The sequence below is a fragment of the Pithys albifrons genome, chromosome 2, assembly GCF_047495875.1.
Source record: "Pithys albifrons albifrons isolate INPA30051 chromosome 2, PitAlb_v1, whole genome shotgun sequence".
NCBI lineage: Eukaryota > Metazoa > Chordata > Aves > Passeriformes > Thamnophilidae > Pithys > Pithys albifrons.
Window position 1 is genome coordinate 21764252 of NC_092459.1, and position 16194 is coordinate 21780445.

The following is a 16194-nucleotide window of genomic DNA, read 5'->3' on the forward strand; positions in this document are numbered from 1 at the left end:
TTTTTATTCAGTCTGAACTTTTCTATCAGTCTGTCATTTCTTTAACAAAATCTCATGATTCCCCTCACTTTCTCAGCTGCAGCTTGTTTCTAATCACTCAGAACACCTATTGTAACATCTTGTGAATTCATAATCATCTTTGTGTTCCATCTCTGATGTTCCATCATGTCTCCTCTGAATGCCCTTCCTTTTAAGAGGGCATTTGGCCAGTAGTTCTCATATTGTACTTCTGCTGAAGGAATGGACAAGAGGTCAATAATCTGATCCACTGAAAATTTCAGTTACCACTCTATCTTGGTGACTCAGTCTGTTTGTTCCCATCTTGCCTTGTAACATCCAATCCATCATTTCATTACACAGTATTTTTCCTAGATGTCACAGCACCAGTGGAAGTATAATGCAGCCAAAACCAGACTTTGTGTATTCCCTTGGAAATGTTTGTATGCTCCCTTTTTCACAGTTGATAATGCCACCACACTTCAATGCATTTAAATCTATAATCTTCAAGTTATATTTATATTCCTTCTTTTTTTTGGTATTTTATTCTCTCCCTTTTTTGATCCTATGCTTTCATTAATGTATTTAAATTCATATCTTCATCCTTGTCATCAACACACTTATTTTTCTAACAGATTCTGTCTGGCTCCTCCATAACATTTGGAATATGACTTGCTTATAAAGCTTATTATAGTAGTTCTGCCTCACTTAATAAATTATATTCAACTTCACTATCATAAGGATTGTTAGACAACTGTCAGAGCTTTACACAGGTAGACTGTATACTTAATTGCTTCAGATTTGCTTCATTTTTGGGATATCTCAATTTCAGCAGCCCTCCTACCAATGTGACAGTTTCATTGTTTGCTTTGTAGCCACTGGCTGGATTGGCTTTTGTGGACTGTCGGGTTAAATTTAGGATGTCTTTTTGCAGTTAATCTGACATCTAATGTGACCATATTTTCCAATTATAGACTTTTTTTGGTGTCCCATTTTTTCTTATATATATGCTCAAGGCTTTTTGACTGAGATTGTATGAGCATTAAAAGAAATTGTATATTTTATTTATACATAATTATATCTGTGTATATGTGTATGCTTAGTATGTTGTAGATACCACCATGCCTAAAATAAAATTGGTTGTGTTAATTTATATGGGGACTTTATGATATCACAACTTGAGCAATAACAGTAACATGAATTAATATTTTTTTTAAATTCCTGTCATTATCACTTCCACATTCCAAAACCTTCTTAAATACAAAATCCTTCTAAGGTTCTACTGCTTCAATACTTTAATAGTAATTTCCTTTATCAGTCCAAGTTTTCAAGTGATATCTAAGGTAGAATTCACGAATATCTATGAAGCTGTAATCTAAACAAATAATGTAGCCAAATATGTAAGAAGATTCTCACTGTACAGTAATGAGGTTCCTATTTGTAGGACAGATAGTAGTTTCCTTCACTCCAAGCATTTTATAATAATGAATGTTATTTTAATCTTTGAAAGATGAATCATCCATGTATAGAAGTAGGAAGTGAGTCCCTGGATTATGAAGAATAGCTGTTACATGTCCTTCCTGCTTAACATTTTTATATTGTTTGGCTATACTGCTCAAAGGCTGTGCTTATTCTCTTCAGAGCTATGTGATGACAGCAAACTTTAGCTAGTTACAAGTGTCATTACATCCTAAACTCAAATAGCACAAGTTCAAAATTAACATGGAAATTACAGCTAATGTTAAGGATCTTGCAATTGCACTGCTGAATATCTTTGACAGTGTTAAGTGTTGGGCCCTGTCTATCTCCCATGGTGGTCAAAACATAATTCAGCACTTGTTTAAGCAAGTTACCTTTGTTTTGAAACTGAATGAAATAACTTGTGTGCTAATGTGTAACAACTATCCTAGTAAAGCCTTTAAAACCTGTTTTGAAAAATTGTTCCCACAGCACTTGCGTGTTTACTCTTCATTGTTGAATTAGGAGTGAAAAAACTTAACAGATGTTCTTACTCTATATGCTTACATACTGTTTATATGGTTTGAAAAATGTTGTTTTAATTACAGTTTTGTGACAATTTAAACCTAAAATCCTTATGTAGGGTTTTGACTTTTGGTGTATTATGTGAATGTTGTATTATGTTGATGTGAAAAGGCAGCAGACTCTGAAAGAATCCAGAAGGCTTTTGGAAAATGAGAAATCTGCCTTACTGACATCCTAAAAAATGCACATGCTGTTTGTTTAAAGGAATGTATTTTTAAAATGTCTAAGGGTTGACAGTAAGATAGCCTTACAAATCACCCCAGTCCCTGTGATTTAAACCCTTCCTCTTGTAAGCAGTCATTCAGGTTGGCGGAAGGTTCTCTCATCTGGTAATAGCACACTTATTTGATAATAACAGCCTGTCATACTTCCGAAGAGCACGTTCAAGTTAAGAATCTGAATTCAAAGATAAACTGATGTCAAAGAGAGAATGAAAAGGAAGTGAGAAACTGTGTAAGAGGAATAAACAAAGCTTTCAGAGAGAGAGAGGACATTTACGGCAACAGTAAGGTACCTAGTTCCTGACATCTGTTTCCCTCAAGAAAAAAATACAGTACATGCACTAACCTTTTTATGGAGAGTGCAAGAAAAATATTTGCAGCGTATTTTCATTTATTCATATTTGTTGAGCTGTATTATGGATGTGTAATTTGAAGAGGGTGAGCAACTGCAAACTATTTTTGCAGTCCATAAAGATAAATATTTTCTTTTTTCAGGACTAATAAACATAGTTCAGTAATAGTTCTCAAAAACAGTGCCCACCCTCCTGTTTATTCTGCCACAAAAACTGGGCATTCTTTTTATTATTGGTCTTACTGCTGTACAAGCAAAGGAAGGAACTAAAGTGAGTTTTTTTCCTCAGTTAGTGATACATCAGAACCTATGATAGGACAGATCAAAGATCACCTCCATATAGATACTAAAATTAGGGTTCCTTTGAGTTTGAACTCCTTGCCTCCATACAAGCAATAGGTCTGTAAATATTAACATAAGTACCTCACTCGCTGAGTAACAGTCTGTTCTTTATCTCTCCAAATAAATCATTTTCTGGAAAGATAATCTTCCATCTCCACTGGAATGTGTACAGAAGATCAAATCTCTTTTGAGTGTCCTATCATTAGAGTGGTATATTTTCTTTCCACCACATACCAATTAGAAAGTCCTCTTACTGGTCTTTCACTTTATCTAAATCTGAATTATTATTTGGGTATTTTTACTACACAGAAAATTCAAATCTTTGAAAAATTCATTCTGTCCCACTAGAAATATATGTACAGGAAATCTGAAAACATTAATTAGTGATGGCTATATTATTTCAGTGTGAATCCCCATTCAGCCTAGCCATAGTCTAAATGACTTATATTTACAAATCCTTTCAAATAATTCAGTCTTAAATTATTAGCTTCAGTTTAAACCTGATTATAGAACATCTTGCTTGTAGTTGTATGTTCTTAATTGATTTTTATGTCAGTATTTTCAGTCAAATCTATGATCAAATTCTATTATAAATTAGTAAAGCTTCAGCTTTGGTGTTAAATGTTACATTGTCAGTTGTTGCTTCAGCTGTAGCTTGTGGGATGTTATTAATACCAATGTCCAGTGAATAGCATTTTTCTTGAACATAAATAGCTTTATTTCTAGTTCATCAAATTAATAACCAGATTATGTTCTTCTATTAATTTCTGACCTCCTTTGCCTGTTTGCCCATTTGAGTATCATCTTTAGGAATCAAAATTTATATGTTCAAATATTTACTAGATGATGCCATGATAATTAGAAGAATATCTCCCAACTCAGCCAGGTTAGAATATTTTCCTTTTATATTGGTGAAGATTGTATCCTTATATAGGATGTCAAGGTGGCCTTCTTCTTTTAAATGCAAAAAGTCAGATCTACCAAGACTTCCTTGTTGAGTCAGAGAGATTTCTCTCTGTTGATCAGAACGAGACTCTTGAGTAACAAGCTCAAGATTACAGCATTTGAAATGAGGTGAAATGTATGTCCTGAAACTTACAGAAATAAGTGATGGTTATTCCAGTTTTTGTGTTTAATTGTCTCCTGTTAAAGTGTCATTGTTAATATACTTATCAGTATTTTTCATTTTATTGCAATTCAGTCTGTTGTTTCCAAACTGTATTGTTTTACCTTTCATCTCCTTCAGTAATGGATTCACTTGGACTATGAATTGATGAAAAAAAAAACAAGCCACCAAAAATTTTGCCTAAGTGGCTTATTTACCCTGGAAAGATAATTTTTTTACACTGTAGCCACATTTTTCAAGGTTAAGAGCACTATACCCTTGGTAAACATTAGTTGAGATGTTTGATCAGTGACTGTTGTGAAGCCTCAGTGGAGCCCATGGCAAGGAAGGACAGGCTAGAAAAGGACCAAGTTTTCACCAAGCGGTGAAGTATTCCAGGCAGGACTACAGCAATGAGGGAAACGGCTAGGAGTCATGGCCTAAACTTTGTTTTAATTTCATACAAAGTATAAAGATATATTTTCAGAAGCTAAGAGCTATGAGAAGCCTCTCATGAGAAGTGGTGGAATCCCTGTTGTATGAGTAATTTAATATAGATGGGCAAAACACTGAACTATGTAAAGAAAAATCCTGTGCTGGCAGCAGTATGAATTAAGTGACCTAATAAGCTTTTTCATCTCTTAATTTCTCTCATCAAACCTCATAATTTTGATGAAAGATAGAAAAATGTTTATATTGGACCTCCATGTGAAAATTGCTTATAGAAAAAAATACTCCTCTTCAGATGATAAAAAAATAATTAATAGATTTAAAATAATTCTCTTATTTTCTCATATGCAAGAAATTAAACCTATTAGCCACAAGCTAATATTAGTGCCTGCAAACTCCTAAACATATTTATTGCAATATAATGCAGCAGTGGTTTTAATATTGGAAATTATTATGGGTTTTCATTTTTTGCAGTATTGGGACAGCTTCATTTTACATTATCCATAAGTGACATGCAATAGAATATAGTTAATCCAATTGCCAAAAGCATCAGAGTGAGACTGTGCTTCATAGACTCTTATTGCCCACATGAGAACCTGCACTTCATAGACTTCATGAACATAACAGGCCAGAAAGTTTACATCAAAATCAGACTGCTTTTCATTTCTATTAACTTAGGATAGATTAATTTTTGACTTCTAAAACCTCTATTTTGGAACATCTATTTTATGTGAAGTAGATTCCTTTGTGTTTATGTTCTTTATCTTGCTGATTCTGCAATGGGGGCAGAAAATCTGCACTCACCTACCTCTGACCTAACTCTGCTGGCCCACAGTTTAAGAGTTCAGTACACCCAATAAAGAAAAGCAACACATACTTTTAAGATAGATATTGCAATAAACTGATAGCCTGGAGGACTAAGAAAAAAGTGATGCTTTAAAGGCAAACTGGGGCCCTCTAATTTAGAAGACTCTTCTAGTATCAATCAGAACCTTTTTCTGATGTGTCTGTCATGCACAATGGTCAAAAGTTGCTGAAGTAAACAAAATGTGGGTCTGTTCTCCATTATTGTAATTTGCAGATACCCTGTGACTACTTAGAGAGGATGGCCCAAGGCTTTTAAAGCTGTTAATGACAGGAACAGTGGCCAAGAATTGTCTTTATTTGAAATACAAGTGTGTTCTAAAAATTAAACCAGAATGCATGAATCCTCAAACAGTTGCCATTTGCATTAGCTTTACACAGTGAGATCTTTTTAAAAAATACATGGATTTCTCAACACACATCCACTGGATTAGTTAAACATTTGGAAGCATTTTCCAGAGGTGTCACTGCTAGTTAAAACATTGGCTTTCTTGGCTGGTCCAAATGAGAATCAGGCTTTGCACTGTGTGAAACTTAGTTCCCTCTCATTTATTTCTAAATGTTCATAAATATATTAAATGTTCAGTCATCAAATACCATCTCTTTTCTGGCTCTTCCCTGTCAGAATGAGGACCTGTTTCCAAAAAATTAATTGGGAGGTGATTTAGTAAGTACTGCCCCATATTAAAGCTGGGGGAATTAAGTAAGACAAACAGAAATTAAGGTATTCAGAATTAGAAATAAGAGAGAGAGAATTTCTTATCCAGTCCTTCTTCTTCTTCTTCTCCTTCTGCTTCTGCTTCTTCTTCTCTTTCTTGTTCTTCTTCTTACTAATCTCTTTTTAGTTAATCTTCTTTTATAAAAACACAGTTATGAATCCTAAATACTAAATGTTGAAATTCAGGACAGTTTTGGATTGTGTAACAGCTCTGCACATGGCCATCAAGTACCCTGTAGTTGGTATTGCATCTGCTATACACGCAGGTTTTATCCATGTACGCCCTGTGTAATTTTTCCAGTTTCCTAGGAATCTGAAAACCAACCTGGTTTCAATGAAAATATGTGGAAAGCCATGCTTCATATGCTTTTCATATAAGACACAAGACTTGACTGTAATATTGGACATCCCCTGTTATGTGAGACATCTGCCAAGCTCAGCAGAAAGGAAAGATCCAGGCAAGAGAACAAAAACAGAGGACTAAATAATTACTAAATCCTTATTCTGTTTTTAATTTTTATATTCTGTTCTGATCACTGCTCTTAAAGTCACCTTCTAACAATGTCTCTGAGCTGGAATAGCCATGTATTCTGTACTTTAAAATCCTTTGTGGTCAAAAATTTAAAATGTTTATTGTGCATAAATGAATCACAGATTTTCAAAGATTCTTAGTGTAGGCTTAGAGTCTTCCAAAAATCCTAATATGTCTCCTTTTGCATCTTTAGGTAAGAATGTATCTCTGATCTATTAGCTTGGAAAAGCATAAGAGCCTTCTAATATATGTGTATAAGTAGTTTAGATTGTATTTGAAATGTAAATGGCAGCTGTTATAAATTTGCTAGAGTTTTGGGGTAAAAAATAAATCTTGCCTTGTTTTTCAGCATGCCAGTGTTGCCAGTTCTTAGGTTACTCAGCCATTTTGGTCTGTTACACCCTAGATTGTGAACTACTTAGATTAAGGAAAGAAAAGTGATTGTTTAAATTTGGGGAAATAATTCTATTCCTCATGGTTAGAGAAGCATGGAAATGTTACTCTGCAAAATGGCAATAGAAGGCAGCAAATAAATAAAACCTATAATTTTTAGCATGATTTTGGAAGCCAGAATCATGATTTCTGTGTAGTTCACTTAGCAGTCCCAGACATATAAATTCCATTGAAAGTCCCATTGTAAGACCTTCCTTCCACATCTCCAAAAAGTGAAAGTAAATATGGATAACATCTACTTATTTGACTTTGCTTTAGAGACTTTATTTTCTTGTATCTATTTATACATCTATTACTCTTCAACCCCTTCTTATTGGAATGTATGTGTTTATTATAGCTAGTGAGAAGCAAATCTTCTCAATACCTTTGATATTGTGGAAAACTTCATATTAAATTGGAATTTGGTGTCCTGCCTACAATACAATCCACAGTCACATAAAGGTTTCACTTACTAAAATTTGCTGTGGCTGTTGGTGGAACTTTTATAATGTGCAGGATAATGCATGTGGAAGATTTTTTTAAGCACTTCAACTCCCAGTCTAACTGAAGGAATCAGGAGAAAATTTACCTTAATTTATCATGCTTTTAGTATTAACTACCTTACAAGAGATGGCATAAATCACCTACTTGGCACCGTCTCACTTTACATGCTAGGTCAAAAAAGGTGCTAACAGGCTATCATATTCTGCAAGTGATATGCTGCTTCTCTAATATTCTAATACTCTACTGCTATTAGTTGGCCTGTGTTACATCTGTGAAACTCAGAATAATCCCTATATTAATTTGATACATTGCTGCAGACAAGAAAGAAAGGAGCTTTCATATATTCAGGATGAGAATGTAAATTACTATTTTTATTTAATAAAGACAGATTGTTAAGCCTGGCACTAATTTTATCCTTTATTACCAGTGAAGACATGAGAACCTGAAGTACATCCTGCTTCCATACCAGGGAAATTGGCTCAAACTGGAAGGAGGAAGACATAGCATAGTTTTTTTTGGTGGACTGTGTCCTTTTTAAATGTTAGTTTACAAAGACATTCTGAGTCAAAAGGCCAATTTTATCTAAAAGTTCTTTTTTAAGATGTAGCATATTCAGACATCCATGGCATATTCAAACAGAAAGATCTGTTGGACTTTATGGGTGCATGTGATTATTGCTCAGGAGCCCATTCTGGGAAGGACATCCACCTAGTTTGTGGCTTCTCTTCCTGATGTACTTGATCTTTGCACTTGAGTACATAGTCATGTCCTGCAATGACTTACAAATAACTTGTGGCACCCCACCAGCTGCTAAAAAGAGCTCTGTTTTAGCTACATAGCTAATTCTTAGGGATAAAAATCAATGTTTGTAATTCCTTTTTACCACTCTGTAGTCTTGCTTATAGCATGATGGCTTCACACATCTCACTAACCGGATCCTGATGCCTATATACACGTTGGTCACAGACACTTTTCACTGGTTATTTTGCTTGTAATTTAAGTGCATGCCACCAGTTTACTCTCTGCATTTGACTGGTTTGGACTAACATGGAAATGAAAAATGAGTGAATGTAAATTTTTTTGCTAAAAGAAGGTGCTGAGTGTTGACAGGATGGCTGGTTCCAGCCCAGAATTTTCTGTGCATGTAAACATAGAATACATGTCATAAACCTAAACTGCAGTTTTTGTTTGTTTACTTTTGGATTTTGTTCCAAGTTACATGATCCTTAAATGAAAAAAAAAAACCCACTAGGATGTGTTTCCATATACTTATATGGGAAATACTATGATAACAAAGTACCAGAAGAGCAGCAAAGCCTGCAGTAAGGAAGCTAAACTTAGCTTGTAGGTAATAAGAACAGAGCCATGCTCAGACTTCTTTGGAACCAATATTCATTGCTAGGAAAAACAGAGGTTTCTGCTGTTCTATTGATGTAGTTCTGGTAGATTTATGGTTTGCTGCAACTGTACATTATCATCTCAACTGTAGCCTTGCATTTCCAGAAAATCAGCATTTGGGGAAACTGTTATGGTTTAAAAACACAATCAGAGTTTTACTTTGGTCTGTTTCCCATGGTAGGAAAAAAACCCAGTTGAGTTTATGTGCCTTTGTCTTCTTTTTTCTCTTCTGGTGATGTTGCACTGTGATTGTGTTTGCCTGTATGATTCATTACAGGCTCACTGGCAGATGGTCACGTACACTTTGGAAAAGTGCTTAATGCTAATAATCAGCTTTTAGCTTTAATTTTTTTTCCCTGGGATAAGTAAGGTATATTATCCTAATGCCTAGAATACTCATGGTTGTTTTAGTCACTGCCATCTAAATACTTTTATCCTTCAGTAATAAGTTTTCTGTGCACATGTTCAGTATTTCGTGAGTGAAACTTATTGCACGTATGGATGATAATGACAGAAAAATTAGTGTTCTGTCTTCCTTCTATGAACAAAATGGAAGAATGAGTGTTTCATGAGACCAGCATGTGCTAGAAAACCTTCTGGCTTCTGCATATGAATGATTTTTTTGTCAGTTAAGCCCCATGGGGGCTATATAGCTAAAGCTTCAGAAATCATGCTTTGTCTTATTTGATCCTCACACTCGTTATGGTAGAAGGAAATTGGTTATATGTATTTTATTGCATAACAGTAAATCAGGCTTATATTCAGGGTTTATGTGTAATGGTTAAAATGCTCAGTCCAAAATACATTCCATTTATTTAAAAGGTGAAGTTGTAAAGAAGTACTTCTATGTAGCACAGTAAAATGTGTATATCAAGAAATGTTGTTTTAGAAGAGGAAAAGTGTGTTGAATCATGTGCTTTTATCATTATATTTCATTTATTTAACAATAGATCTAGATGGAATAGCTGAAGAAGCCAAAATATGATGGTACTTTGTGAGGATTCTTTATAGCTATCTTTATGTGGGGAAGGGAAAAATTCTAGTGGAGACAGCTGTTGAGATGCTCTTGTTGGCTTTTGCTTATTCTAATAGTAGTGCACTATATCCAAGTGATAAAATTAGTTATAAATCTGACTCCCTCAAAACACAGTGTCATGCAAGGGTTCTAGCAAAAGTGAATCTTAGTAATTTAATTGAAGTTCCCTTATTTTTAATAAATTCCTTGCTATTTCTTTATTGAATCACAGGCAAAAGGTTGTATTGCAAATCTGTTCATATTCTTGGAAGAGCATATGACAATGAAGACCACGACAAGGTCTCTACAGTGTAGGATCATGGCCTACAAACCTGGTAAGTTACATCCCCAGAGAGCACTAGACTGTATATTTTAGCTGATACAGGTCCACTTCTCAGACACTTTGGTTTGTCTAAGGTATGGTCTTAACTGCAGCATTCTGTCCTCCAAAATTGAGGCTGCAGTAATTCACAGATAATATAAAGAAAATACTCCATGAACCTGTGCCAAATTTTGTCCTGCCAGTCTTAGTTTCACTGATATAATGGGCTCCTTTAATTTCTAATTCTCATACCTTTGCTCCAATCACACACTCCCCAAAAATTTCCATTTTGAAATGTCTTTATAAAATAGTAGCCGAACCAAATTTCAACTTCTGCTGATTTATTTTGCATTGTTTTTGATTTATTGTGCTTGTGGGTGTACATTTTTGAATATAGACATACTTCTATACTTTCCTTACTATTCTGTGATTTATTATGTGTTGATGAGATTTTGTTGTAGACCTTGAAGGGTTTTTTCAAAGACAAGAAGTTCCACTCTCATGTTTTTCTTACAATGATTTATGTCTTGTGTACTGAAGTTATGTATTAGAATTATTTAAAATATCATCTAAATTCATAATTTTTAAAAAGTATTATTTAATATTTGCCTAAAGTTGGTCCCAGAGGCTGCATTCTGACTTTGCTAGTCAGCATATTACTATTACAAATGTCGTATTTCTTCGTTATTTTCCACTGAACATAAAACCAGACTTTGCATCTAAATGCATTGTACAAATCCAAAACAAAAGACAGTGTCTGCACCTTTTGAGCTACAGAAGAAAATTTCCATCCTTCCTTTTTTCCCGATCTGACTGAAAGGTCACACTTTACTCGTATTCCATTCTACCAGATTTATTTGTGGCCTGGGGGCTTTACCAATTTCATTTCAAGCGGAAAACTCTGGCAGTGGTTAAAATGAGAGACTTTTACCTGTGGAGCTTATTTGAGGCAGCCTGATTCTGTTGACCCTCAATAGTGTTTGCTGCATGGCATGCCTACTTTTCAATCTATAGTAGAGAGAGAAGTTTAATGGGAATATGTTTTCCTGAGGGACAGGAATGTTATGGGTTGTCTGAATGGAGTGGAATTTTGTTGGCTGTTTTAACAGTAACTGTTAATTAACATCTAACTTTTTAAAGTTAGATGTTTTGAGCAGTCCAGGGAAGAAGTGTAAAAATTCTGTGTGGTACTAGCTCCCTAAAGTCAAAGAAAATAAACATTTAAGAATTAGCTTAAAGGGGTCCTTGCTAGCACATTAAAACTGAAAAACTTGTCCCAAAACTTTAGTGATATACCAAAAATTTTGCCTAGCCTAATAGATTCCTTCCTGAATCAAGACACATGTTAAAGGTCTGAAACAGTTGCAGTTTCAACACAAAGCAAGGCCAAACTCTACAGATTTTTTGAGTATTATTGAAATTCTGGGTTTAGTCTAACTTGATGGTAGGCAACTATGATGTTTTGCACAAAACTTTCTTATATGAAACTATGTAGTTGAGTTGACTGTGGCTTAGAAGAAAAACTATGAAATAGGAATGGCACAAATAATTGAAAAATCTTTTTGTCCCATCCAATTTTGTTTTTGGTGTGGCTCAGCTTGTGCTTTTATAAAACAAAAAATGTACTTCTTGAAGTGGTAGCATAGTGTGACTGCATTCTCTGTGTGGTGTGGACTGAGCTGGTTTGTGCTTACTCATGTTGGAGATGCTGAAGGACACACGGTGGTTCATCTGGCATGAAACTAGACAAGGGTTTTTCTTGTGGGTTTTTGTTTGGTTGGTTGGTTGGTTTTTTTTGGGGGGGGTGTTGTTTTGGTTTTTGGTTTCGTTTTGTTTGGTTTGTTTGGTTGGGTTTTTTTCCTGACAGTTCATAGAATCATGAATCATAGAATGGTTTGGGTTAGAAGAGACCTTAAAGATCATTGAGCTGCAACCCTCCACCATGGGCAGGGACACCATCCACTAGACCAGGTCACTCGGAGCCCCATCCAATCTGGCCTTGAACACTTCCAGGGATGGAGCATCCACAGCTTCTCTTGGCAACTTTCTCCAGTGTCTCACCATGCTAACAGTAAAGAATTTCTTCCTAATATCTAATCTCAACCTACCCTCCATCAGTTTAAGGCCATTCCCCCTTGTCCTGTCACTCCATGCCCTTGTTAAATGTCCGTCCCCAGCTTTCTTGTTGACACCCTTCAGCTACAAGAAGGTGCTCTAAGGTCTCCCAGGAGCCTTCCCTTGTCTAGGCTGAACAACCCCAACTTTCTCAGCATGTTTTCACTGGACAGGTGCTCCAGCCCTATGATCCTCTTTGTGGACAGTGGATCTCACTGAATTCGCTTCAACAGGTCCACATTCTGCTTATGTTGAAGGACCCAGAGCTGGATGCAGCACTCCCGGCTGGGTCTCACAAGAGCACAGGAGAGGGGCAGAATCACCTCCCTCAACCTGCTGGCCACATTTCTTTTGATGCACCCCAGAGTATGGCTGGCTTCGTGGGCTTTCTGGGCTGCAAGCACACACTGCCATCCAATCTCCTGTTGTGTGCTTTCCCCTGGAGCATGACACCAGTGCTCTAGGGCTGCTGGCTTCTCAGCCAACGCCCCCAAGTAATTCTCTTCTTGAAGAGATCATTTCTGAAATTTAGGATTTTTCCAGGATTAACTGCACTTTTTCTATTTTCATGGAGAGTGTTGTGGATGTAGTAGTGATTATTTCTTTTATCAGAAGTTTTCAGCATCCTTTTATTGGCTTCAACCATTTACAATTCATGTTTTTGCTGCTGCTTTTCAGATTTGTCTAAAACACAACCCTGAGCAGCTGACTGGGGTTTTAACTGCATGTGCTGGGAAACTTACCTGTGGTTTGTGAGAAAAAGAAGCAGTGCTTTCCACAAAGATACAACGTGGACATAGACATCTGTTAGCAATAGTTACTTTACTTACGCAAAATGACCTTTGTCTGACTAATTACAAGTCCTATTATGATGTCATTTTAAGTTTTAGCTTCTACCTTGGTGAATCACCACTTCCAATTGTATGGTTAAATAAATTTAGGAAAGAAAACACATATGTTGTAATATATAGGCTGTATTGTACTTAACCAGACAATTACATTATGTTATGTTTGCAGGTCTGGTGTTTACCTTTTCATGGGAATTTGTCTTTCTCATAGTATTTGCAGTAGAACTGAAGTAGACAGAAGTCTTTAACCTGGAATGAAAACTGGAAATTAACCAAAGAGGACATTGTAAAGGAATCTTATTACTCTTATCTTACAGATCATGCTGAGAAAACCAGAAAAATTTCCATGTAAAAAAAAATCTAATTATATAGAATCATAGAATCATAGAATCATAGAATCGATTGGGTTGGAAAAGACCTCCGAGACCATCGAGTACAACCCTTGGTCCAACTCCAGTCCATTTACTAGATCATGGCACTCAGCGCCACGTCCAATCTGTGTTTAAAAATCTCTAGGGATGGTGAATCCACCACCTCTCTGGGCAGCCCATTCCAATGCCTGATTACTCTCTCTGAAAAGAAATTTTTCTGATATCCAACTTAAATTTCCCCTGGCAGAGCTTAAGCCCGTGCCCCTTGTCCTATTGCTGAGTGCCTGGGAGAAGAGACCAGCCCCCACCTGGCTAGAACTTCCCTTCAGGTAGTTATAGACAGTGATGAGGTCACCTCTGAGCCTCCTCTTCTCCAGGCTAAACAACCCCAGCTCCCTCAGCCTCTCCCCATAGGGCTTGTACTCCAGTCCCTTCACCAGCCTTTTTGCTCTTCTCTGGACTCGCTCCAGCACCTCAATATCCTTTCTGAACTGAGGGGCCCAGAACTGAACACAGTACTCAAGGTGTGGCCTCACCAACGCAGAGTACAGGGGAAGGATCACTGCCCTGGTCCTGCTGGCCACGCTATTTTTGACACTTCTTGGCCACCTGGGCACACTGTTGGCTCATGTTGAGCTTCCTGTCAATTAGTACCCCCAGGTCCCTTTCTGCCTGGCTGCTCTCCAGTCACTCTGTGACCAGCCTGTAGCACTGCAGGGGGTTGTTGTGGCCAAAGTGCAGGACCCGGCACTTGGCCTTATTGAACTTCATCCCATTGGAATCAGCCCATCTCTCAAGTCTATCCAGATCCCTCTGCAGAGTCCTGCCTTCCAGCAGGTCGACACTCCCTCCCAACTTGGTGTCATCAGCAAATTTGCTGATGATGGACTCAATCCCCTCATCTAAATCATCAATAAAGATGTTAAACAAGACTGGACCCAACACAGACCCCTGGGGAACACCACTGGTGACTGGCCGCCAGCTGGATGCAGCTCCGTTCACCAGCACTCTCTGGGCCCGACCCTCCAGCCAGGTCTTAATCCAGGAGAGGGTACACTTGTCCAGGCCATGGGCTACCAGCTTTTCCAGAAGTATATTATGGGAGACAGTGTCAAAGGCCTTGCTGAAGTCCAGATAGACCACATCCACAGCCTTCCCCTCATCCACCAGGTGGGTCACCTGATCTTAAAAAGAGATCAGGTTGGTCAGAAAGGACCTGCCCCTCCTAAACCCATGCTGGCTGGGTTTATGTCACAGAATAGTATATTGGAAGTACTTGGGTGTTCCAAAAATATTTTTTAATCACTTCACACAGATTGTATTGTATTTGTATGGCATTAGAGTAATTGATTATTACCTTTAATAGCTTTCATGAGACACCATTAGTGGAAACGCTGTTATCCGTGTTTCGTCTCAGAGAACAGCATTCCATAATTAAGTGCACTTAAAAAGCCAAATAGAACTGAATGAACAAAGCAACCAGTAAGGATGTTCTCTTGAGCATTCATTTTTACCATGATGAATGATGCTTGTTTTTCTCTTCTCTTTAATTAGAATGTTTCTACATTTGCCAAAGAAAATGTTGGAATCTGGACAACAACTGAAATTATAGGAACGGGTTTTGATGTAATAGCTTATTTGTAAAGGAAACACAACTTGTTTGGTATTTTATTGAAACAGGAAGTTCAGAACCTCAGTACACACAAGCACAACAAATTCTCAGGTGCTAGTTGAGTCATCTGTTGTTGGAAGTAGCCTCATAGAAGGCTTCCCCTTGATTTAGTTTTAATCTTCAATTAACAAAGGGAAGGAAATTACATACAGATTTAGTTTTAGATTATGTGCAAAAAGCTCTCTGTTGCTTTTTAGCTGTCACCCTGATGTGCATGCTTTGCGACTGTATCATGCTGGCACTACCGGAGTGTGTCTGAGTGATTATGTTCAGCTTTTAATGAGCATAAGAAATCTGATGAATTAATTTCACTTGTGAAATAGTATAAAACTTCCTTACTCAAAGTATTCTGATTTTTCCTTCTTTTAGTCATCTCAGACCTAATTTCAGCTTTACTGCAAACTGGAAAAGTAATCAGCTGTGATAAGGTTTTAATTGATAAAACTACTGCTTTAAGTTTAATATAAGATTATTTAATTTTTAATTGTCACATTTGTTTGTAATAAGAGGTTTGTTACATAGCAGAACAGAGTGTGATGATACCATGTAGTTTCATTTAGCTGTGAAATTTTTAAAAAACACTTTGGAGTTTATGTGTTTATCTTTTCTGTACAAGACTTAGATTTTTCCCTTCCTTCAAAGTCTGTATGACACTGGCCTTCTTTGAATGAGAAGGATTTAATTGAATTCCCTCCAAATCCCATCATTACTGTTCCTCTGTTTAACCCCAGGAGTATTCCAGTTTTGTGCAGTAAGTTTTTTCTTCCATCAACAGTCTGAGCAATGATGGCTTTATAGCTCTCCCAGTACCAGTCCATAGCATAAGGACAAATGCATTAGCACTTTAAGCAATAATGTCATTTTGAGAAAAAATGCCATGGATAGCATTAGAA